The 25,845-nt window shown below is 43.6% G+C and overlaps 1 protein-coding gene and 1 pseudogene across 1 annotated transcript in view; one reads left to right on the top strand and one right to left on the bottom strand.

Annotated features, from left to right (window-relative positions):
* The window catches only part of LOC126187631 (protein cycle), a 948,550-nt gene that overhangs the window by 567,214 nt on the left and 355,491 nt on the right, over positions 1–25,845 (top strand). The window lies entirely within an intron of this gene.
* LOC126189204 (5S ribosomal RNA) lies at positions 21,649–21,766 on the bottom strand (annotated as a pseudogene).

Raw genomic sequence — 25,845 nt, 5'->3', positions numbered from 1 at the left:
AAACTGTATTTGTAGGCATGCATACAAGGAAACTAGGAGTTCATGATGCTGTTATTACATTAAATTGTGGTAATACTGGAAAGTGTTGCGTACTAAAAAAGCTGGGAATTAATCCTGGTGAAAATATGATCACTGGGCTGTAACATTGCGATAAAATGAGGATAGCCGATGCAGACAGGTCTGCATCTAATATGGCCAAGAAAGCCAGACAAACATACAGGAACGTGAAAAAGAAGCTGGAAAAATATGCTAGAGGCCAAAGAAGGGCCATCATGTGCAGCAGGACAGTTTTAATTAACTGTAAGTAACAAATTTCAAAAGTTTTTTCTTTAAAGCCAATTTCCCGCAAACTAAAATTTTCAGTACATATGCCCCATTATATCAGAAACTATCATAGATAAATGAATGAAATTTTCAGAGACTGTGCATAACATAAAAATCCAGCTCTGGTACTACATTCATTAATAGTCCCCCATTAGAAAGTTCACAAAAAAATATTTTCTGCAGAAAAAACTTAATACTTTTTGAAAATAAATTTAAAAAAGTGTTTGGTACTGAAAAAGCTGGGAATTAATCCTGATGAAAATATGATCACTGGGTTGCAACAAAAGTTATGTCATCACGTTTGTCGACTTTAAAAAAGCATATGACAATATAGACCGAGAATCCCTTTTTGAAGTATTAGCAGAATTTGGACTAGATCAAAAGACAACAAAAATCATAAAAGAAACACTCACGCAGACCAAATCCAAAGTAAAATTTATGGGAGAACTGAGCACAGAATTTGAAATAGACGCAGGAGTACGACAAGGGGATGTACTGTCCCCAGTGCTTTTCAATTGTGCTCTTGAAAAAGTTGTTAGAGAATGGAGAAAAGCAGGTGCGCCAGCACACAGACTGGGACCAAGACGTAAGGGCATAGAATTAGACTGTTTAGCATTTGCTGATGACATGGCACTGATCGCACAACACATTACCGATGTACAGAAACAGCTAGAATTATTACAAGAGCAGGCAGCAAAAATAGGATTACAAATTTCATTTGAAAAAACAAAATTTATGACTAACATCAGAGATGCACCTTCTGATCTCAAAATTGGTAATAACTACATCTCTCGAGTAAAAGAATTTAAATATTTAGGTGAATGGATTGCAGAAAATTGTAATGAAAAGAAATATGTCAGATCAAGAGTCCAGAAAATGGAGACGGCGTTTCAGTTAACAAAAAACAAAAAAAAAATGGTTCAAATGGCTCTGAGCACTATGGGACTTAACTTCTGAGGTCATCATTCCCTTAGAACTTAGAACTACTTAAACCTAACTAACCTAAGGACAATCACACACATCAATGCCCGAGGCAGGATTCGAACCCGCGACCGTAGCGGTCGCGCGGTTCCAGACTGTAGCGCCTAGAACCGCTCGGCCACACCAGCCGGCAACAAAAAACATTTACAACAAAAAGAGTCTCTCGTGGAAGTGCAAAATACGACACTACACAACAGTAATTAAACCCGAAGCTTTCTACCCATCTGAGACACTAAACCTTCAACACAGAACACTAAAAGAGGAATTAGAAGTGAAAGAACGTAAAATAATGAGGAAAATCCTGGGACCAAGAACTAAAGATGGTGTGCATTATCCAAAACCCAATGCAGAAATATATAAAAATATCTCCAAAATAAGAGACACAATGCGCATGAGAAGAATCCAATTCATGGGGCATTTAGAAAGAATGGACTCAAATAGGTTAACGCACAAAATCCGTACATTTTTAAAGAACAAAACTACAAGACCGAACTGGTACAAACAGACGGAAAAAGACCTGAGAGAATTAGGGTCTCCAAATCTACATGATAAAATGAAATCAGAAAAATCACTAACACACGGTGTTTTGAGGAAGAAGAGAGAAAAACTAACCGACATACGTGGTCTACGCAACGAAAGCTAGCCCATTAGTTGTTTATGAAGGAATACTGGGCGAAAAGGAAGGCCAACAAATGTTGATTACGCCTGGTCCTAAGTGATCCATACGCGAAGAAGAAGAAGGAAATGGATAAAGTAGATTTTAGTACAGTTGACTCTATTAGCATCATGTAACAGTAAAAATATTAAGGTCCTGCATCAAATAGTTTTTTCAGAAATGGGTCAAATACGTGCCTAAATTAACATGTGTTAGATAGGCAGGGTGTGGTCCCCTTAATGCGATTTTTGAAACCACCGTCTGCAGTGCTCTATGATTCCTGTCCGTCAATAAATGACGTCTACCTGATCTTGGCTTAGGCGCGCTGGTTCCTTCCCGTCTCCACGACACAATCACATCACGAACAGCCGACTTGGGCAGGGTCTAGAAGAGTTGGAATGTCCCTGCTGAATTTGTTGCTCAGGTGACGTGCACTGACCAATCCACTTTCAAAGTCATGCAGGTCTCTGGACAGAGCCACTCTTCTACCACTGCTTCTCTGTTGAGAACACAGTATGAGTAATAATTCCTTGTATAATGACGGGGACGCCTCTTGTGACATCTATTGGTGAATCCCGCATTTCATAGGGGTCTCCAGGTACTTTTGATGAGCTAGTGTACATTAGCTCCCAGTTGAGGTGTTGACAACCACGTGCCCATTTTGTTGAAACGATATATTCTAGTGTTTGGTACTCGTGACGCAGAAATACACCTACACTATTCCGAAAGTGAGACTGTACTAAGCAAATATATATGCCACGGCATGTTGGAGCAATCAGAGTAATGCACGCCGTATTTGCTTTGTAGGGGTCCATAACACGCGGTTGCGATCAATAGTCTTCGGCTGGATACGGGAATGGTAGCTGCTGTTGCTCTGTACTGTTTTACTGGATTCCGTCTTGCAAAAGAGTTACTTTTACTATTGTTGGAGACCAATATTGTTGGTAATGTAGTTAGTGTGGTATCCTCTTTAATTTCATCACTGTCTTCTTGTCTTTCTGTACCATCACTAAGTTGGAAGCGTTTCCACAGATGGAACACACGGGTATTGAACGAATAACAATATGAGGTAGACAGCAAACAACAGATAATGAAGATTGGCTTTATCGACAGAACTTGTGAAATAGTCTCATGGCCCTAATTTTCATGAATAATCAACAATAGCAGTTATGATTGATACAGGCGTTAAATGAGAGTTCATGTGCGATTAGTCGTAATTGGATATTAGTCGTAATGCTATTATTAGTCGTAATTGGCATTAGCTGTAACTGGTAATAATGAGCCGTCGGAAATAGAAGTAAAGGCAAACGACTACGGGCAAGACGACAGACTGCTCAAATGACAGCTTCCATGTGTAAACTCATGTTGGTGTACGTAGGTGACAATAAACGCCCCCGAAACCCGCGGTACGCGGTGGACATTCCACAACCCATGCATCTGCGGGAATACTCGATATCCAGGTATAATCGGACAGCTAGCCCCTAATCAGATGAGGCACCGTCATGCCGAAAGAAGTTGGAAATGTTCTGTCTTCAGACAGCAACAACAGCAGCATATATTCGTCCAATAACTGCAGATAACTGACAGCTCTTAGTGGATCCTGAATGAAGAAAGCTCAACAATGTGACAAATGCGTGTTTCGCACCAAAATATCACTTTCGATGCGTCACGTCTCCCGGATTTGCGTCCATTAGATTTGCACAGTTCAGGAGCTTGTAATCGCACTCCCATACGTGTGTGGTTCTACTTCACGAGGAGTGGATGAAGCGAATGACAACGCCCTTACAGCTTGTCGAACAACACGTCGAGTCCATCCGTAGTCTTTATGGTTTATCACCAGGATTTGCCTTCTTCTTTTCCACTTCAAGAAGTAGGCTTAATAACCTATTCAGTCTTCATAAAAGGCACCTTTTCCTTGGTCTTCCTTTATCTCTATTTCCTTCAGGTTTGCAGTCTCTATGTCTGGCTGCTCATTCCGCCACATTTTTACGCTTTCTTATCCCGTATTCTGTTCTTTCATTCATGTAAAATATTTTAATTATTTCCGTATTTCAGAATTCTTTGTTTGATCTCTCAGAGTACATCATTTTACGTAAAAATCTCATTTCTGCAGGCTGTATTATTCTTTGGTCTCTCTTAGTTATCGTCCAGATCTCACTCACATATTTGAGCGTAGGTGTTACCATTACTTTCTGGAATTTGGACTTTACGTCTATCCTGATTTTATTGGCTAGTGTTTTGTGTGTAGTGACACATGTCATTTGAAACTTGTTTAACTTATTGGAGGTATTATCATATTTATAGCTTACTTCACAACTTAGTAACTGAAAGTGAAGCCCCTGTTCAACTCATATTTCATTTAGCACTATTTTAAAATGTACTGGGCATTTTCCTTTAAAAGCCATAACTTACTGTTTTATTTTCTGATATTTTCAAGTTATAGAGTCTGCCTATATGATGATGTAGAGCAAATTCTTTTGTAAAATGATTTGGTCGTCAGCAAAGGGTACAGCAATTACATGTGTGTTTCTAGGAATTTATGTTGTAGCTGGGTCAACTTCTTGTTTACATTGCTTATGAATGTTGTCATACTCCTCTGTTACCTGATATTGGTCCTGTTCTTTCTTTGCCTATGTTACATAATATTTAAGTATTTAAATACAAACTTTTTATCACTTGAGGTAAATGTTTAAGATAACCTCTGATCTCCATTTTATTCCACAGCATGTATCTATTGAGTATATCAAAGCTTTTTCATAATCTACTAATGCAATATGAGTCTCCAGATTATGTTCTCGTCTCTTTTCAGTCACCTACCGCTCTGCAATACTGTCGCTGCATCATCGTCCTTTTCTAAAACGATTTACTTCCTCCAGTAAGAGGGCGTGAGCTATTGTTTTCAAACTTTTGTAAACTATTCATGCATATACGTAATTTATAGGCAGTCTTCAGCAGTCCTTTTCCACTGTAATTTCCACAAGCATTTGTAGCTCCTTTTTTATAGGATGATATTACTTCCGCCACTCTCAAAGAGTCGGTTACCATCTTCCATTTCCAACATTCATTTAATAAATGCCTCAGCCTGAGTTCTAATATCAATCCCCCACATTTGAGAAGTTCTACATTAAGTTATCGGGTCTTGCTGCTTTTCTATACTTCATCTGCTTTAATGCTCCTTATTTCTCCTCCAATGTAAAATTGCCCCGTGGAGTATTTCATCATCATTTTCTTTGTCCTAGTCTATTTTAGTTAGTTCAATTTTATCATTGTGTTCTACCCATAATTCTTGATTGTGTTTTATCCAAGCTTCTTTGTAATCGTGCAGAATCTTTTTCCTGTTTGTTATTTCAGGTCTTGTAAGCCATCTCTTGTTGACCTTACGGACCATCTTCAATATTTGATATCATTGTATCCAGGGATTCTTGATTGGTCTTTCGCACTATTTCCTTAGCGTATTACGTTTTTCTTTCTACTGCACTTTTGTTTCTTCTGTATTGTGCTGTACATTTGTAATGTAAGCGTTCAAAATGGTTCAAATGGCTCTGAGCACTATGGGACTTAACTTCTGAGGTCATCAGTCCCCTAGAACTTAGAACTACTTAAACCTAACTAACCTAAGGACATCATACACATTCATGCCCGAGGCAGGATTCGAACCTGCGACCGTAGCGAATGTAAGCGTATTGTTTCTCTTTAGTTACATTTTCTTTATCTTCATTCCATATTTTGACTCCCTTTCTTCCCCTAATTTTTTGTCTTCTCTGTTGCCTCCGCCACTGTTTGGATCACACGTGCTTTTATGTTTACCTATTCTGTATTCATATTATTATCTGTAAATTAATTTTGTAAATAATGCGCTAGTCGCTGTCTTCTTGCAGAAAGTAGATTTTTAAAACTTCGAGTTGCTTCTGGTAATTGTTTCTTCCATCTAGAAATCATTTTCACCTTGGCAATCACCGAAAAAAAATCTGACTCTGTGTCGCTACCTCTGTGTATCCTTGCATTTTGTACTAGTTCTGTTACTGTTCACTGTGACATAGCCAATAATCGATCTGTACCTCCTTGTACTTCATGTGAATTTGCGAATATCCTTCTTTCTAAATACAAACGTCTCAAAAATGAGATCGACAGGAAGTGCAAAATGGCTAAGCAGGGATGGCTAGAGGACAAATGTAAGGATGTAGAGGCTTATCTCACTAGGGGTAAGATAGATACTGCCTACAGGAAAATTAAAGAGCCCTTTGGAGATAAGAGAACCACTTGTATGAACATCAAGAACTCAGATGGAAACCCAGTTCTAAGCAAAGAAGGGAAAGCAGAAAGGTGGAAGGAGTATATAGAGGGTCTATACAAGGGCGATGTACTTGAGGACAATATAATGGAAATGGAGGAGGATATAGATGAAGATGAAATGGGAGATATGATACTGCGTGAAGAGTTTGACAGAGCACTGAAAGACCTGAGTCGAAACAAGGCCCCCGGAGTAGACAACATTCCATTGGAACTACTGACGGCCTTGAGAGAGCCAGTCCTGACAAAACTATACCATCTGCTGAGCAAAATGTATGAAACAGGCGAAATACCCTCAGACTTCAAGAAGAATATAATAATTCCAATCCCAAAGAAAGCAGGTGTTGACAGATGTGAAAATTACCGAAAAATCAGTTTAATAAGCCACAGCTGCAAAATACTAACACGAATTCTTTACAGACGAATGGAAAAACTAGTAGAAGCCGACCTCGGGGAAGATCAGTTTGGATTCCGTAGAAATACTGGAACACGTGAGGCAATACTGACCTTACGACTTATCTTAGAAGAAAGATTAAGGAAAGGCAAACCTACGTTTCTAGCATTTGTAGACTTAGAGAAAGCTTTCGACAATGTTGATTGGAATACTCTCTTTCAAATTCTAAAGGTGGCAGGGGTAAAATACAGGGAGCGAAAGGCTATTTACAATTTGTACAGAAACCAGATGGCAGTTATAAGAGCCGAGGGACATGAAAGGGAAGCAGTGGTTGGGAAGGTAGTAAGACAGGGTTGTAGCCTCTCCCCGATGTTATTCAATCTGTATATTGAGCAAGCAGTAAAGGAAACAAAAGAAAAATTCGGTGTAGGTATTAAAATCCATGGAGAAGAAATAAAAACTTTGAGGTTCGCCGATGACATTGTAATTCTGCCAGAGACAGCAAAGGACTTGGAAGAGCAGTTGAACGGAATGGATGGTGTCTTGAAGGGTGGATATAAGATGAACATCAACAAAAGCAAAACGAGGATAATGGAATGTAGTCGAATTAAGTCGGGTGATGTTGAGGGTATCAGATTAGGAAATGAGGCACTTAAAGTAGTAAAGGAGTTTTGCTATTTGGTGAGCAAAATAACTGATGATGGTCGAAGTAGAGAGGATATAAAATGTAGACTGGCAATGGCAAGGAAAGCGTTTCTGAAGAAGAGAAATTTATTAACATCGAGTATAGATTTAAGTGTCAGGAAGTCGTTTCTGAAAGTATTTGTATGGAGTGTAGCCATGTATGGAAGTGAAACATGGACGGTAAATAGTTTGGACAAGAAGAGAATAGAAGCTTTCGAAATGTGGTGCTACAGAAGAATGCTGAAGATTAGATGGGTAGATCACATAACTAATGAGGAAGTATTGAATAGGATTGGGGAGAAGAGAAGTTTGTAACACAACTTGACAAGAAGAAGGGATCGGTTGGTAGGACATTTTCTGAGGTATCAAGGGATCACCAATTTAGTATTGGAGGGCAGCGTGGAGGGTAAAAATCGTAGGGGGAGACCAAGAGATGAATATACTAAGCAGATTCAGAAGGATGTAGGTTGCAGTAGGTACTGGGAGATGAAGAAGCTTGAACAGGATAGAGTAGCATGGAGAGCTGCAGATCACAACTGAAGATCACAACTGAAGATCACAACAACAACAACAACAACCTTTTTTCTGAAGAAACTGTTGGTGCTATGTACTCCGTCATGAGTAACAAGACGAAGTAATCCGTGTTTGTTGTTATTTATTAACTTCTTTCCAAAAAAAAAACCCCTATTGCTCTAGATATCGAAAAATTCCCTGCATGTGCATTAAGGTCTCCGCTTATAATAACATAATCTTTCTTGTTTTGTCTTTGGATTAAGACACCGCTTCAGCTGTATTTAATCTTTTTATTATCAGATTACAACCGGTTTCGTGGCACTGACAATCACACATTATTTGACATGTTGCTAACCGTAACTCAGAAGAGCTAACAGGGGAAAACTACCCATCTCATCACCTCAGATTTAGTGGTAAGATGGTCCAGTTGACAGCGCGTCAAAAACTGAACACTGATTAAGCATGAAAACTGAAAGAAGGTGTACTCAGCTGTGAAAACGTAGAAAATCGAAAGAAAAATTTTATGTATTGTGACTATGCCTTCACTATTGGAGTGTCAAATAAATATTTAACTTATATTAAGCCATACTCCTTTATGACAATCATGCTGGAACATAGAATCAAAACCGAAACAATGAATGGTCGAAACTCAAGATCTGCAATAACGAGCGAATTCGATTAGCCCCGGCGTCGTGCTTATGTGGTCAGGGTATTGGGCTGCGAAAGGGGGGAGATCTATGTTCAAATCTCCCTCGTGTCCCAAAATTCTTTTTTTTTCACAAAATTATGAATTGTCCGTCTGGTCATTGACATGTCTGTTCGCCGTATTCGGATTTGTGTCTGTGTCGTGGTGTAACGTCCGTTTGCAACAGCGAGATGTAAGGAAGGGACACCAGACGTACGTTCCTCCTATTTGTTCTACACAAGTACCACGTGTTATTTGACTGTTGCCTTCCGTTTTGGAATTTTTGACTCTTGAATTCCCTTTTTGTAACATAGTTCACATCCGTTTGCATGTTTTCGTTTCTGTGAGTAAAAGTAATGGGAGAATCATTTTTTCTTTATGCAAGTGCACCGCACACGTGCAGGATTCCTGCCCGCCCCTGCTCTAGTGGCTGGGTCCTGGCGATGACGCTCATGTGGTAAGAATATATTACCGTCGCAAGTAAATGTGAGGAATAGTGAGAGCAAGCGAGATGCCGCATGTTAAATCAGTTAGATGAGAGACATGACGAGAGAAAGTCGCAGATCTCTCGTGACAACGGCAACTAGGACAGATGCATCTAATATCGTCAGGTCGCTCTTCTTAAGCTCAGTCAATTTCCCCATCCGCTCAGAATCCGACAATAAATTGTACTCGTCCTTGTGAAATTTATTATAATGGCCTTCAATACTAAACTTCCGCTGACCAGCGAGAATACTGCCACATATTAAACATTTCGAATTTTCACGTTTTTGCACAAAGAAAAAATGATTCTCCCATTGCTTTTTAAAAGATACCAAATCTCAACGTCTCCGTTTCCTTGATTCACTCTGCATTTTCAGGTTCTTGAAATACAACGTTCACTACGTAGTGGTCGCTTCGCATCAACGTCCGCGGCTTAGCCTTGTACTACACTGCCGCAACCTGCCGGCTGTCGCCACTGCCCCATTCGACGATTGCACGTGAGCAGCACACGTGCAGCGCTGTGCGCTTACGAGCCGCGTGCAACGTTTGCCCGCCCCTGCACTAGAGGGAACACCAGAGTCTATCCGCATCACCAGGTGGAAGAGCAAGCTGCCACCTGATATCCCTGTAAAGGAAGAGCTAGCTCCAGGAAACGACTTGCCCTACCCTATTTGGAGGTCGCTCAATCGTCTTAGGGTGGGCGTTCCTCTTTGCAAGACCAACATGCGAAAATGGGGCATTCTTCCAGCTGATGGAGATACATCCTGTGCGTGCGGAACAACACAAGACCCGGCCCACCTGCTAATTTGTCCTCAACTTGAACAACCCTGCACGACACAGGACCTGAAATGAATGACCACATGACTAATATTCTATAACCAATGTATAATATAATAATTGCTAAGACCACAGAAGGAGAACAGATACGTCAACGACCGGACGGAAAGTTCATAATTTGGCGGAAAAAATGGGCATGAGGGGGATTTGGACGCGGACCTCCCGCTTAGTAGTCCAAAACCGTGGTCGCACAACCACGACGCCATGATTCTTTCAACTTGCTCGATGTTGCACATCTTAAGCTAGTACCGTTCACTGTTTCTTTTGCTTCTTTTTTCACATTTCAGTACGCCTTCTTCCTGTTTTCATGCTTGATTTGTGTTCAGTTTTTGACGGGCTATCCACTCGGCCATCTTACCACTAAATAAGTCGCCCGAAACATGGAACCCACAATTCGCTGTCAGACCAAACTAACAAACCGCGAATTGGCGGCAAGTCAAAGAAACATGGGTAAGCCGGTCACCCTGTGAACACATTAAAACCATTCCCATCAGCAACTAAAGAGAAGTGTGGGAAGCAACAACTCCAGTCTATGCGCATCCGGTAGTGCGCATAGACTGGAGTTGTGGCTCCACCGACCATTTTGGACTTCGGTTCCTATGACCGACTGACTTTCTTTGGATGATTTACTGCCGTTTAGTGTTTATTAGTTGGGTCTGACAACGAATCTTGGGTTCCACGTTCACGGCTACTTAGCTTTTATATGATTTAGTTACACGTCACTCAAGAATGTGGTTTTCAGTGCCACGAAACATGTTGCGATCTGATAATAAAAAGATTAAATACACTGAAACGGCTTCTTAATCTCCAAGATGATTAGTCACAGCTATGGTTGCCCTGTCTACAAGGTTTTCTTGTTTTGGTCTACTTGCTTCTGAAGGTCTTCGCAGAACACTTCTGGTTCTTTTCTCCTTCCTTCTTCAGGGGCATATACACCTGTTATTGTGAAATAGCCTCTCTCTGGCTTGGTTCAAATGGCTCTGAGCACTACGGGACTTAACATCTATGGTCATCAGTCCCCTAGAACTTAGAACTACTTAAACCTAACTAACCTAAGGACAGCACACAACACCCAGCCATCACGAGGCAGAGCCTCTCTCTATCTTGAGCCTTACTGACACTATTCCTCTGTTCGCCCCCGGTAGCTGAGTGGTCAGCGCGACAGCATATCAATCCCAACGGCCCGGGTTCGATTCCTGGCTGGGTTGGAGATTTTCTCCACTCAGGGACAGGGTGTTGTGTTGTCCTACTAATGATCATTTCATCCCCATCGACCCGCAAGTCACCGAAGTGGCGTCAAATCGAAAGACTTGCACCCGGCGAACGGTCTACCCGACGGGAGCCCCTAATCACACGACATTAAATTAAAAACAACTATTCTTTTATTTCTGAAGGTATATTTCAATGAATATTGCTACTGCACACTTCTCTTTAGTTGGTGGTGGGAATGGTTTTAATGTGTTCACAGGGCGACCGGCTCATCCATGTTTTTTTTTTTTTTTTGTAGGTGGTCAACCGGTCACATTTCCCTGTGCGTTTCTAGTTACTCTGTCGTTTTACTCGTGTTTTAATATCCTGTATGGCATATTTTAGTATTTATTCGTTGTCTTAGTGCGTGTTAACGTTTTCTCTGTTTTATCCACATTCGTTCCTTTTAATGTGTGGAAGTGGGGGCAAACTCGCTGTTGAGCGCCCGTAAACTCCAAACAAACAAACACACACACACACACACACACACACACACACACACTAGTTGCTGGACTCACTCCACTGTGAATCGTCACACAATCAACCATTGTCCCTTTTACTTTCTTTTTCGTTTCAATCGTTACTGCCGTAGTGAGAGTTCTGGCGTTTAACTCGTTGTTCAGTTGATCTTTTCGTCCCAGTCCTTGTATATCCAAGTTCGTATTTTTATTATGTCCTAGATCCCTTATCGTTTGTACTAGTCAAGCATTGGTTGTTTCGTCTGAGATCCGTTCGGCTTTGTTTTGTGAAGATTGTGAATGTATTCAAGTTCCTCCCATAACAGGATACCAGCCGGTTGGTAGGATAGCCAGGCAGTGGGGCTGCCACCTTGACCTCAGCTGACCTGCCTGTTTTCTGCCGAAGGTCTCAGATGTTGCCGGGGTGCCGGAGACTCGCCCTCCACCCTCTGCTACACTCCTAATGAGGGAATTCATTGCCCACGGGCTACGCGGTTTTCACCTTTGTGGACGTGGGAGTAGCATTTGCTGGCAGAGCTACAAAGTGAGTGATCGCTGAGGTTTTATTGCCCCAGCTTATTCGACATCCGCTGGGACCCTCGAGACCTTGAGAGCATATAGCGTCCTGTTTGCCTTGTTCTGTACGAAATATGACGTACCTCGAGAATGAATTAAGTAATGCTCAAAATGAACAACAGCATTCATTGTTTTGTGCAGGTCTAATTCCGTTTGCTTTGTCACGTGATCTACATACCACTTGAAAATTACAAGCTGTATCCAAGGTGGCGACTTCCAAATACAGCCGCATGTTGATAATATTTATTTATTTATTTATTTATTTGAGTTATCAGTCTTCTGACTGTTTTGATGCGGCTCCAGTACCAATCTCTTCATCTCACAGTAGCAGTTGCACACTACGTCTTCAGTTATTTGCTGTATGTCTTCCAAACTCTCTCTTCCTGTACAGTTTTTATCCTCTGCAGCTCCCTCTAGTACCATTGCGGTTATTCCCTGATGTCTTAACAGACATCGTGTCATCCTGTTCCTTTCTCTTTTCAGTGTTTACCGGATATTCCTTTCCTTGCTGATTTTGCAGAGAACCCCTTCATTCCTTAGAGAACCCCCTCATTCCTTACCTTATCAGTCCACCTAATTTCCAACATTCGACTGTAGCACTCATTTCAAGGCTTCGATTCTCTTCAGTTCCAATGATCCCACAGTCTAGGTGCCACTACCACACAATGCTGTACTCCAAACGTACATTCCCAGAAATTTCTTCCTCATGTTACAGCATATGTCAGGTACCAGTAGACTACTATTAGCGTGGAATGCACTTTTAGGCAGTGACAGTGTGCTTTTTAATGTCCTGCTTGCTCCGTCCATCATGAGTTATTTTGCTTCCAAGGCAGCAGAATTCCGTAACTTCGTCTACTTCATGATCTCCGAGTCTGATGTTCTCATTTCTAATACTTCTCATTACTTTCACCTGTCGTCGGTTTATTCCGCACTCGTTAGATTGTTCATTCCATTCAAGAGATCCTCTAATTCTTCTTCACCTTCACTGACGATACCAACGTCAGCAGAGAATCTTATCGATTCATATCTTTCGACCTTGAGCTTTAATCCCACTTTTGAACCTTTCTTTTATTTCCGTCATTGTTTCTTCACGATATAGATTGAACAGGCTACATCCCTGTCTTACACCCTTTTTAATCGGAGCGCTTCCTTCTTGGACTTCCATTGTAACCATTCCCTCTTGTTTCTCGTACAGGTAGTATATTACCCGCCTTTCCCTGTAGCTTACCTCTATTTTTCTCAGAATTGCGAACATCCCGCACCATTTGACATTGTCGAACGCTTTTTGCAGGTCAACACATTTCTATGAACGTCTCGAGTTTTCTTCAGTCTTGCTTCCATTATCAACCGCAACGTCATAACTGCCTCTCTGGTGCCTTTACCTTTCCCAAAGCCAAGCATATCGTCATCTCAGAGGTGACCAATTTCCTTTTCCATCCTTCTGTATATTATTCTTGTCAGCATCTTGGATGCATGAGCTGTTAAGTTGACTGTGCGTTAATTCTTGCAATTGTCAGTTCTTGCAATCTTCGGAATTGCGTGGATGATGTTTATCCGAAAGTGTGTTGATGTATCGCCAGAGTTTTGTTTCCACTACCCCGATGATTTTAGAGATCCCTATAGAAAGTTATATTTGGGACAAATCCTGGAAAAAACAAACGAATACGGGGGTGGCACGCATCACCTCTTTATAGATTTCAAAGCAGCTTATGATAGCATAAATAGAGAGCAGTTATATCAAGCTCTAGATGAACTGGGAACCTCGAGAAAGTTGGTACGGCTGGTGAGAATGACAATGAGCGAAACACAAGGTAGTGTAAGAATAGGAGGAATGATGTCAGATACATTGAGTATTAAAAACGGGATGAATTGGCATGTCTTTTCTTTAACGACGCCCTGGAGAAGGTGATAAGAAACGCAAACCTTCTGAATAGGGGAACGATCTTCTATAAATGAGTGCAGATACTGGCCTTCGCGGATGACATATATACACTCCTGGAAATTGAAATAAGAACACCGTGAATTCATTGTCCCAGGAAGGGGAAACTTTATTGACACATTTCTAGGGTCAGATACATCACATGATCACACTGACAGAACCACAGGCACATAGACACAGGCAACAGAGCATGCACAATGTCGGCACTAGTACAGTGTATATCCACCTTTCGCAGCAATGCAGGCTGCTATTCTCCCATGGAGACGATCGTAGAGATGCTGGATGTAGTCCTGTGGAACGGCTTGCCATGCCATTTCCACCTGGCGCCTCAGTTGGACCAGCGTTCGTGCTGGACGTGCAGACCACGTGAGACGACGCTTCATCCAGTCCCAAACATGCTCAATGGGGGACAGATCCGGAGATCTTGCTGGCCAGGGTAGTTGACTTACACCTTCTAGAGCACGTTGGGTGGCACGGGTACATGCGGACGTGCATTGTCCTGTTGGAACAGCAAGTTCCCTTGCCGGTCTAGGAATGGTAGAACGATGGGTTCGATGACGGTTTGGATGTACCGTGCACTACTCAGTGTCCCCTCGACGATCACCAGTGGTGTTCGGCCAGTATAGGAGATCGCTCCCCACACCATGATGCCGGGTGTTGGCCCTGTGTGCCTCGGTCGTATGCAGTCCTGATTGTGGCGCTCACCTGCACGGCGCCAAACACGCATACGACCATCATTGGCACCAAGGCAGAAGCGACTCTCATCGCTGAAGACGACACGTCTCCATTCGTCCCTCCATTCACGCCTGTCGCGACACCACTGGAGGCGGGCTGCACGATGTTGGGGCGTGAGCGGAAGACGGCCTAACGGTGTGCGGGACCGTAGCCCAGCTTCATGGAGACGGTTGCGAATGGTCCTCGCCGATACCCCAGGAGCAACAGTGTCCCTAATTTGCTGGGAAGTGGCGGTGCGGTCCCCTACGGCACTGCGTAAGATCCTACGGTCTTGGCGTGCATCCGTGCGTCGCTGCGGTCCGGTCCCAGGTCGACGGGCACGTGCACCTTCCGCCGACCACTGGCGACAACATCGATGTACTGTGGAGACCTCACGCCCCACGTGTTGAGCAATTCGGCGGTACGTCCACCCGGCCTCCCGCATGCCCACTATACGCCCTCGCTCAAAGTCCGTCAACTGCACATACGGTTCACGTCCACGCTGTCGCGGCATGCTACCAGTGTTAAAGACTGCGATGGAGCTCCGTATGCCACGGCAAACTGACTGACACTGACGGCGGCGGTGCACAAATGCTGCGCAGCTAGCGCCATTCGACGGCCAACACCGCGGTTCCTGGTGTGTCCGCTGTGCCGTGCGTGTGATCATTGCTTGTACAGCCCTCTCGCAGTGTCCGGAGCAAGTATGGTGGGTCTGACACACCGGTGTCAATGTGTTCTTTTTTCCATTTCCAGGAGTGTATAATAGCAAGAACCAAAAAGCAATGGAAAAGACATTTACAGCTCTCGAACAGGCTATTAGGAACATGAGGTTAATTATTAATGAACAAAAAACAAAATATATGGCAGCTGGAAAAGCACATAGAGAAAATATGCCAAGTGCAATAACAATGGGCAATTATACGTTTGAGAGAGTTGAACATTTCAAGTACCTGGGCTCGACAGTTACGCATCTAAATGATACCTCCTATGAAATCAAGCAGAGATTAATACTAACCAATAGAGCCTATTTTGCCCTAACAAGACTTCTATCCATAAGGCTCCTGAATCGTACCACGAAATTAACTATGTATAAATCACTTATACGACCAGTACTTACATATGCCTCTGAAGCCTGGACATTAACAACTAAACATATTGAAACACTGGATGCATTTGAAAGAAAGGTAGTTAGACGAATTATCGGCCCAATCTGTGAAAGAGGCCGGCCAGAATGGCCGAGCGGCTCTACGCGCTACAGTCTGGAACCGTGCGACCGCTACGGTCGCAGGTTAGAATCCTGCCTCGGGCATGGATGTGTGTGATGTCCTTAGGTTAGTTAGGTTTAAGTAGTTCTAAGTTCTAGGGGACTGATGACCTCAGCAGTTAAGTCCCATAGTGCTAAGAGCCATTTGTGAAGGAGGAAGATGGAGGAGCAGACACAACCATGAGTAGTAATATACAAAGACCAACCGATCAGAAACATAGTGAAATCATCCAGACTGAGGTGGGCGGGACATTTGGCTCGCATGAATGATACAGAAGTACCAAAAAGAATATTACAAGGAAAGCCAGGAGGGCAGAGAGGACGTCGTCGATCAAGAGCCAGATGGTAAGATGGAGTAATCGAAGATCTTAGGAAGATGGGCTATAGAAACTGGAGAGTATTGGCAAAGGACCGAGAGAAACGGAAGGAACTTGTAGAAGAGGCCAAGGCTGAGCTGTAGAGCCGAGAAAGAAGAAGAAGATAGAATGTTATATACTCCTTCTGCCTATGTCGTCCAAATTCTCATTCCAATACTGGATCCCCTGTCTCTTCCCTGTCGACTCCTGTTTATTCTTCCAACACGTCAAGTCCTTTCCCTCGTAGTGGTCTTCAATGTACCATTTCTACCTATCTGCTGTCTGCTCTGCATTTAACAGTGGAATTCCCATTGCACTCTCAATGGTACCACCCTTGCTTTTAATTTCAAAAAAGGTTGTTTTGACTTTTCTGTATGCTGAATCAGTCGTTCCGACAATCGTTTCTTTTTCGATTCTTTCACATTTTTCACGCAGCAATTTCGCCATCTCTTCCATTCACTTCTTGTTTATTTCGTTCCTATGTGACTTGTATTTCTGTATTCCTGAATTTCCTTGAACATTTTTATCCTTCCGTCTTTCGTCGATTAACCGAAGTATTTCTTCTGTTACCCGCACATAGCCTCACAGGTTCCCCCCCCCCCCCCCCTCTCTCTCGTGTCCATATTACTTAACTTTAAATGTCTGTTGAGCGACCAGTTTTTGTAGTGGTTCTTCGGATATGAAACACCCGGCTTTCCTTCAACATCGGATTGGAACCAGCGACATGGGAAAATATTGGATTTTATCAGGGCAAGGAACTAGCTGGCCTCAGAATTGGGTACAGAACTGTAGGCCATTTTCAAATCGTGGACGAATTTACGCAAAGTGTGGGAGCTTGACGTTTCGCACGTGTCACTCACGCTTCACAGTTCACGTACAATTTTCCTCAGTTGTCTACTGAGTTGATATGTCACACGTTTTGAATATATGTATGTCACACGTTTTGAATATATGAGTTGGGTAAGAAGTTGTATGGCAGCTTATTTTCACAGACAACTGTGGGTTTTCGCCGTCAGGTCAAGGCTGTGAACTGGCTGCGCGCTAGCGCTAGGTGAATGTATTGTGCTTGGGCAAACGAGTGCCATTATGACCGTTGTGGAAATTACCGGACAGCACGCGCTGCTGAAGTGAGAGGTAAACGTTAGTCACCAAGGCGCGTAACGGTGTAGCAGTATCCTCCATGATAGCAGAAGCACGGAGTTCTCTGAGAAACGGAGCCTGCAAGTAGCAGCTAAGCATATCGTCCTCAAGGACAGCTCCGAGAAACTTGTTGCGTGAGCGCTTTAGCCGCTAAAAGCGGGGATGCGGCATTTCTATTGGAGGCTTATTGGCGAAAAGCCTCCAGTACCATCGGCGTTATCGAAGTTTGTCCTCTACTTATAAACGAAGATTTCTCATATTGCGTGATTCCGGTTGTATGCTTTGTCGAGCAGGTGAGAGGGAGCACAACAGGTGGGAAGTACACCGTTGAAGGATTGTCGGAAAAATTAGGGAGGAATTGATGTCAGTAGGATTTACGCCGACAAGGAGTGAGGTAAGGGCGTCGCCGTGTTTTCATTGCAGTTGCTGTAAATGTTGAGTCTGATCATGATTTCATCTTTGAAGATTTGCAAACAAGCTAAATTTTGTGAGTGAATTGGTCCGAGAACTGGAGGTATCGGCCTGGAAGATGTATCTCCACTACGCTACTAGTGCCAGAAAAACTGCGGGGGACATTCAATAAGTAATGCAACAATTTTTTTCTGAAAGCAAATTGGTTTTATTCAGGAGTCCAATACACCACATCATTCCCCACTCTTGGCTAAGCCGTTCTAGGCGGTATAGTGTGGAACCGCGCGACCGCTACGGTCGCAGGTTCGAATCCTGCCTCGGGCATTGATGTGTGTGATGTCCTTGGGTTAGTTAGGTTTAAGTAGTTCTAAGTTTTAGGGGACTGATGACCACAGCAGTTAAGTCCCATCGTGCTCAGAGCCATTTGAACCATTTTTTCTTTTGACTATGAAACGTCCCCTTAAAAAAATTTATGAATTACTGTGCTGGTTAACCCCTTACGTTATTTGAACGTACTCAGACATTTCGCTCTTTTCTTATTCTGATCAACACTAAACTGACACACAATATTTTTAGCGCAACGCAGTCTGACTTTCAAAAATCCCTACAAAAGAATGGCTCTGACTAACAATAACCTATACCTTTCATGAATCACTTACCTCACAAAAATCTTCGTTACTCGAACTACTGAAATACAGCGAGCGCCACTACTGCCAGCTAAGTAAAAGATTCTAACTACTGAAGGAACTAACTACTGATAGGCATCGTTAGCAAATGAAAGATTTTGATAGAGAACAAACAATGTATTTACCTTAATAATGTTCAAAAGTCATAATATATATATCAGTTCATGATATCCAGTATTACAAATTTACTCTTTCTGGTCGCCCGCTCTTAAAATTCTTCCATCTCTCTCCCCACATCCACCACTGCTGGCGGCTCACCTCCAACTGCGCAACGCTACGCGCTTTTAACAGCCAACTGCCCAACACTACAATAGCAAACAACAATGCCGACCAGCCTCAGACCGCACGCAACACAGCCATTGATTTTCATACAGAGCGCTACGTGGCGTTACCAATATAAAAACCTAAACAGCCTACTTACAACTACAAAACCCTGTTTTTGAATTAATCACCATTCAATGCGATAGTCTCGCGCCATATTACTGGGAGGGTCTGTATGCCAGCATGGTATGACTCTGCTAGTCGATGCCGGAGCCAACGTCTCGCTGCATCAATAATCTCCCCATTATCCACGTACTGCTTCCAGCGGGGTGGAGCCTTCATTGGCCCAGACAGATGGAATTCGGAAGGTGCGAGACCTGGGCTGTTGTGTGCATGAGGAAGAATAGTCCAATGAAGTTCTGTGATTTCCTCCTGGGTGTAAGAGGCTTTGCTTTGGCTTTGTTGACTGTGCTTTCATGGTGAAGGAGAAGAAACTCGTTTATATTTCTGTGGCGACGAACACGCTTAAGTCGTTTCTTAAACTTGCTGAGGGTAGCGCAATACACTTCAGACTTGATCGTTGCACCATGAAGAGAACGTCAAACAGAATAATCCCTCCAGAGTCCCAAAATATTATCGCTGTGGCTTTACCTGGTGAGGGTGCGGCTTTAAGCTTATCCTCCAGAGGAGGGATGGTGTGGTGCCACTCTGTGACTGGCTGTTTTGTTTCCGGTTCTTAAGGGGAGGTTTACTATCTTTGGCCCGAAAAAAGCATATCCTTTGAGAATTTTTTTCTCGGGATGTGTTATAGATATCAGTGTCAAATTTTGTCAAAATGTTTATTCATATTTTCTCTACAAACTGGAATTTTTTCGACCAGCAATGTCGAAGAACAAAGGCGGAAGTGCCGTCGGAACGAAACAAAATTCGGATGTAGACCTCCACGCGCGGTATGTCACAAGTCAGTCGGCTCGTCTGAAATCAAAATTGAATTGACGTTAGCGAAGTATATAACATTCTTTAGGAGTTGTACCTCGCTTAAGTTATTTGGACCATAGGAAACAAAATGGCGGCCATTTGAAAAAATAGGGTTTTTTCATCGATTTTTCGACTTCGTCGGCCAAGTAAAAATATTTATAGTTGATGGATCGGAATAAAAGTGGTACAACTCCTAGACAATTCAGTTAGCTTCGTCGGAAACAAAGAATCATGCTAATTGGTGTAGTAGATTTGAAGTTACCATACCGCGCGATAAAAAAAAGCTCAATTTCGAGAAAAACGCGTTTGAAGTTTTAACTACATATAAATGCAATATTATGCAACGTACGTTCAATCTGCTATTCCGGGTCGATAAACTCCTCTTCCTCATAGATGGCGTTCTGCTCGATGTGGGCCATCCTGCGCTGCTCCAGAACCGCTCGTACGGCCGGTGACAAGCGGTTTTCGGCCGCTTGAATCCGGTGGTTGTCCGAATGCTTGGCGAACTGCGTCGAATAGAGTCCCAGGGTGGCGTCGATCGTTGTCATGGTCTTCAGAATTGCTGAATACCCTTCGTTGAAGCTGATCACTGCCAGGAAAGTCGCAATCGCCACAATCTTCGCACCAGAATGCAAATGCTTGGGGCTAACTTCCAAACGCACGCGTTCAAACTTTCATTTGAATTTTGTGTGTTTCCACCCAAGCACCGGTACAATAACGCGTCCTCTGAAAGAAAAAACAGGCGCGTGAAAAAGGCCGATTTCAGGCAGGTGCGTTTTTTTTGTTTAACCGCGAATAACAAACATTTCCGTCCCGTATTCGGAAAAACCGTTTCAGGGGTGGATTTTAAACACTTTTATGGATCCAAAAATGCAATTTTAAAAAAATCGATAGTATGTTTCATCGCCTGTTACGACGTTTGACAAAAAATGGTCACTGAAGAGAATCGATGTGGTGTGGCATGTCTGATAGCGGTTAGAAGAACATCCACAAGAAAAAGCATTTCCATAGCGGCCATCGCATCGTCCAGGGTGGAACACTGAACGTTACGTTCGAACCTATATTTAGGAAGTGTGAATAACTATTTAGCATGCAAGACAATTGTGAGTGCGTGCAACGTTTGCCATTGTGTAGCTGTTAATGATGAGAAAGAACGGAAAGGCTGAAACCCGGAACTTACATATAGCTAATTCGTCTCGAACAGCACCAAGGGACGCCCCGAATTTCCTATAGATGTGTCACGGATGTATCCATTGCCATAACTTTTATAACTTTGACCCCATGAGGCAGTGGGGAAAGGTTTGTAATTCAATGTAGGACACTAGAATACCGTGTGGTATCATCAGTAGCTTCCCTCAGCCTCATTACATCAAACGCTGGGGTATTTCTGTAAGGAAGGATACGGTCGAAATCATTCCTCATCACTTCCACTTTCTGGCTTTGTCATCGAGGGAAGTTAAACCCTATTCACTCTTACTTCTCTTTGGAATTAGCGATTGTATGCATTAAACTTCCACTTCTGTAACGTGAGAAAAAGTACGGGAGCCTTCCATAAGTAATTAACTCCTCCCGCAGAGGCCACGAAGGCCCAAAGGTACCCACTGGCCGCCGTGTCATCCTCAGATCACAGGCGTCACTGGATGCGGATATGGAGGGGCATGTGGTCAGCACACCGCTCTCCCGGCCGTATGTCAGTTTCCGAGACCGGAACTGCTCATTCTCAATAAAGTAGCTCCTCAGTTTGCCTCACAAGGGCTGAGTGCACCCTGCTTGCCAAGAGCGCTCGGCAGACCGGATGGTCACCCATTCTAGTGCTAGCCCAGCCCGACAGCGCTTAACCTCGGTGATCTGACGGGAACCGGTGTTACCACTGCGGCAAGGCCATTGGCTCCAGAAGTAATGCAACACATTTTTTGCTCGGCCAGTTTCGGTCGAAGAAATGCGTAATTTTAGTGGGACATTGTGGAATGTTCCCACATCAGCCCCTATAGCTTCATGAAGTTCTGATAGATGGTGGCGCTATAAGTATCCTTGAAAATGACGTTTGTAACGGAGGTGCGTTCCAAAGACAGATTTGTCGTTGAGTTTCTTGTGGCGGAAAACGAGAGCGTCGCAGATATTTATAGGCGATTGCAGAATGTCTAAGGAGACCTGACAGTGAACAAAAGCACGGTGAGTCGTTGGCCGAGGCGTCTGTCATCATCGTAACAAGGTCGCGCAACCCTATCCGATCTCCTGCGTGCCGGCCGGCCGCATGCAGCTGTGACTCCTGCAGTGTGGAACGTGCGGACACTCTCATTCCCCAGATGATCGACGGATCAGTATTTAACACCTCGCTGCTCAACTGGACGTCTCCATTTGTAGTGCTGACACACTAGTCCACCTGGTGTAGTACTCCAAAGCGTGTGTCCGCTGGGTTTCTCGGCCTGAGAGAAGATTTAGAGCAACGAAGGTGCGGGATTGATGGCGCGTTACAAGACTGATTGTGACAGTTTTTTGTCAAACGTTCTCACAGTCGATGAAATATAGGTTCATCATTTCGAACCGGAAAGAAAACGGTCAGTCATGGTGTGGCATCACACCATCTCTCCTCTGAAGAGAGTCCAAAGCCACACCCTCAGCCGCAAAGCCGCACCCTCTGCCGGTAAAGTCATGGCGACGGTCTTCTGGGACTCTAAAGGGGTAAGAAATGGCGTCATTGGCCTGGAGGCCCTGTGCGGGGCAGGTCCGGCTGCCTTGGTGCAAGTCTTGTTACATTCGACGCCACATTGGGCGACCTGCGAGCCGGATGGGGATGAAATGATGATGAAGACAACACAGCACCCATGCCTGAGCGAAGAAAATCTCCGACCCAGCCGGGAATCGAACCCGGGCCCGTAGGACGGCAATCCGTCAAGCTAACAACTCAGCTATCGGGGCGGACTCTGAACGGGTTATTCTGTTTTATGTCCTCTGTCATGGTGCAACGATCAACTCTGAAGTGTATTGTGCTACTCTCAGGAAGTTGAAGAAACGACTTCAGCGTTTTCGTCGCCACATAAATACAAACGAACTTCACCCTGAAAACGCAAGGCCTCACACAAGTTCAGATGGTTCAAATGGCTCTGAGCACTATGGGACTTAACATCTGAGGTCATCAGTCCCCTACAACTTAGAACTACTTAAACCTAAATAATCTAAGGACATCACACACATCCATGCCCGAGGCAGGATTGGAACCTGCGACTGGAGCGGTCTCGCTGTTCCAAACTGAAGCGCCTAGAACCGCTCGGCCACACCGGCCGGCCCCCTCACACAAGTCTGCGCATACAAGAGGAGTTCACAAAACTTCATTGAAATGTTCTTCCTTATCCACCCAACAGCACAGATCTCGCATCTTCCGACTTCCATCTGTTTGGCCCAATGAAGGCCGCACTCCGCTGGAAGCGGTGCGTGGATGATCCAGAGGCTCTGACGCTGACTCGTACAATGGTACCATTCTGGCATACAAATCCTCCCAGTAAGGTGGCATAAGCCAGTCGCATTGAAATGTGGTTATGTTCAGAAATAGGGTTTTGTAGCCAAAAGAGTGGGTAATAACATAGTGTATTGTAATCCTGAATAAAACCAATTTGCTTTCAGAAAAAAAATTCGTTGCATTACTTGTTGAACACCCCTCGCAGTTATTCTGGCTCTAGCAGCGTAGCTCTAGGAAAATCACTCGTGTAAAAAGCAGTTGACTTTTTTTGGATTCTGGAAAACCCGCATTCTCCGCCTGTGTGTTAGTGGAAATACAGTTTCCAGGCAGTTACCTTCAGTTCCGGGAAATAGCGATCCCTCCTCCCCAGCTGGATGCATAAGAGCTGTTGCTGGGACTGGCCACGTTCAGGGTGCCCGTTCGTTTTTCTGTAGCTTTCACGTTACAAGAAAGTTTTAGTTGCTTCAAGTATGGTGAAGGAGTGGAGCAATGACCATACTGAAAACGTTACGCAACTGTTCTTCGAAAGATATTGATTGTGAAAACTGATCGATGAACAATACACAAAAAAGAATGTAAAATGTAGGACGTTCAAAGAGTGGGTGAAATATTTGTAGGCGATAGTCGAACTGTGGACCAAGCGTAACCAAGCAATAAAATTTGTGATCAAGTTTCAGAAAAGAGAATCGTGGAAACCTCTGGAGAAGTGGAAATGGTAAAGGATGAATTGTATAAACCAATAAAAAGTTTATTGTACTACGTTCATTATTGCACAGGGCTACTAGAAATGATTCACTCGTTTTCAGAGCTCTGTATTTTCCCAATTATTACATGTACAAATATGGTTGATGCATGAACAGAATAGTAAACTCAAGAAGTTGCATTTTGCACTCTACAACTATTCTGTGTGCCCCTCTAGTCACTCGATACATGCACAAGCGGTAGTCAAGTTATTTCCACAACTTATGTAGCAACATCCTTTCAGTGGTCATCACAGCAGCATGGTGCGTTCCCTGGGCTCTTCCAGTATCCTTGGCAACGGGGGTACGTATACACGGTCCTTACTATACCCCCAAAGGAAAAAGTCACAAGGCGTTACGTCAGGTGATGTGGGGCGCCGAGGGAATAGAGCCACATCTCCTTCACCACTACGCCCCATCCACAGATGCCGAGATTTCGTCCTTGAGGTAGCGACGAAAGTTGACGCTCCAATTTTGGGGTGACCCGTCCTGTAGGAAGATGCTGTTCTCGAAATCAGCAGTCAGTCGTGGAAACAACCGCTACTGTAACGTGTCAAAGTAAGAGGTACCCGTCACAGTCTTCTCACAGAAGAAAAAGAGACCATTGGCACAATTGGTCGATCAGTACATTTCTTTTCACAGAGACAACACGTGTCCCTAAATTGTCGATACCAACACACAATTTTCTGTTTATATAGCGGTTCTTCTCCATAATTCCTTCTTACGCTTAACTGTGTTACTTCCATTATAGGTATTACGGTTCACTGCACTGTGGAGAGGATCAAGAGCACACTTTTCCTAGCATATCGTACCTCCACAATTCTGAAGAGGAGTCCCAATCCTAGTGAAATGCTTTCAGGCATTACTATATCTTGTTCTTGAAGCTTGGGCCCCAGTATTTCCAAAAATAAAAACAGGACACTGAAGCATTGTTTAGTGTGGCAAATGCTCTACATCAGTTAGCGAGCACTAACAAAAAAGAAATGTACTCAAAGTTGCGTCGAAATTATGGTGACTCATTCTTAAGTAGTTTTTGTAGTCGTGAGGTTCAGGATCTCTGCGACTGTGAGTCAGACCCATATGGCTGGAATGCTAGTTTTTAGCAATCCATTTTTTCACCCATTTTATGCCATTTCTCTATCGAGAAATACACTCTAAAAAAAAAAAAAAAGGACGCACCACGAAGAAACTATCTGAATGCGACGGAAAACGGTAGATACGATGTACATTTAGAGACAAACAAATGATTACAATTTTAGAAAAAAATGGATGATTTATTCAAGAGAAAGAGCTTTAGGAATGGAGCAAGTCAATAACGCGTTGGTCCACCTCTGGCCCTTGTGCAAGCAGTTATTCGGTTTGACATTGGTTGACAGAGGGACATCGTGGCAAATTCTGTGCAATTAGTGCGTTAAATCGTCAAAATGTTGGTTGCAGGGCTCTTTCTTGCTCAAATGAAAGTCCAGGATAGCTTGCCATGAATGGCAACCAAGCGGGCGTAGAATATCGTCGGAATACTACTGTGCTGTAAGGGTGGCGCGGATGATGACCAAAGGTGTCCTGCTATGAAGTGAAGTGGCACCCCAGACCACCACCCCCAGCTGTCTGGTTGTATGGAGGGCGACAGTCGGATTGGTATCCCATAGCTGTCTGAGATGTATCCAGACTTGTCTTCGCTGGTCATGGGGGCCCAGTTGAAGCAAGACTCGCCAGAAGACAATTCTATTTCATTCAATGAGAGTGCAGGCAGACGACATGTCTGGATACGCCA

This window comes from Schistocerca cancellata, chromosome 5 (genome assembly GCF_023864275.1).
Source record: "Schistocerca cancellata isolate TAMUIC-IGC-003103 chromosome 5, iqSchCanc2.1, whole genome shotgun sequence".
Classification (NCBI taxonomy): Eukaryota; Metazoa; Arthropoda; class Insecta; order Orthoptera; family Acrididae; genus Schistocerca; species Schistocerca cancellata.
This window is presented reverse-complemented; position numbering and strand designations above follow the sequence as displayed.